Source organism: Elephantulus edwardii, unplaced genomic scaffold (assembly GCF_000299155.1).
Source record: "Elephantulus edwardii isolate Elephantulus edwardi_28Jun2011 unplaced genomic scaffold, EleEdw1.0 scaffold00026, whole genome shotgun sequence".
Taxonomy (NCBI): domain Eukaryota; kingdom Metazoa; phylum Chordata; class Mammalia; order Macroscelidea; family Macroscelididae; genus Elephantulus; species Elephantulus edwardii.
The window spans coordinates 7,063,653-7,064,639 of record NW_006399776.1 but is presented as its reverse complement, the minus strand read 5'-3'; the positions used below and the strand labels follow the sequence as shown (position 1 = coordinate 7,064,639).

Here is a 987-nt window from a genome sequence, read left to right as displayed (position 1 = left end):
CTTTGAAGATAGTGGACTTTTCCTACAGTGCTGACCTTAGGCTACAGCTAGATGATTTCCCCCTCAGCGGCTTTCGGACTGTGCAGATCCTGGAAAGACAAAAGATCCTGGCTAGCTGTTCTTCTCCCTACCACGTAAGTGTCAAACAAGTCTGGGAAATATGGGTAGGATTTTCTAAAGTCTTTCTTACCTACATAAGCTATGAAAGCCCGTGTTTACTTGTATAGTCTCGCCTGGAATAGATGACCTAGTTTTCACAAATCACTTGGTCAAACAAAATGTGCCTTTTTATGTTACAACACTGAAGAATATACATGTTACATATGCGAACAGAACACTAACTCAGCAACTTAAATATTAGGGCTGTTTATCACTTAACATCCATGTGATCTTTTTAAAGTTATAAGGATGACAATCTTTGCTTTGTGTGCATTGAAGTTATTGTGAATAATTGTGGAATTATTAGAGGAAATAATGTATATAAAAAGAACCTTAGGATAAGTATAAAATGTTTTATTCATGGCATTATACACTAAAATCCCAACTGGGTTCTGGACATAATGACATTTGCTGATTGATCATGTGGTGTGAACTTCAATTAGTCATGTGGACCTAATTTAGATCACAGTTGGTGTCAGTTGGCCTGTAATTTCAGTTTTTTTTCTGTCCAGGTATTACTGTTATTTTGTTCTTAAAGATACTTCATAGAGTTGGCTTTCTTGATTACCTCTTTGGGGAGCTTTTCCCTTTACTGTAATGGTGCGGAATAGTGTATTAAGAATATATAGCCTAAAATAAACTTATACACCATACTTTGTATTCCCTGCATAAATAAATTGTCATGATAATAGCAGAATCTTATTTTAGCTGATGGTACCTTTTATGATTTCAGGTAGACCTGTTGGGTATAGCAGATTTAGCACATTTACTGTTGTTCAAGGAACACCTACAGGTCTTCTGGGATGGGTCCCACTGGAAACTTAGCCA

The 987-nt window shown here is 36.5% G+C and overlaps 1 protein-coding gene across 1 annotated transcript in view; it reads left to right on the top strand.

Annotated features, from left to right (window-relative positions):
• BUB1B (BUB1 mitotic checkpoint serine/threonine kinase B) overlaps nt 1-987 on the top strand; it is a 61,124-nt gene that overhangs the window by 46,278 nt on the left and 13,859 nt on the right.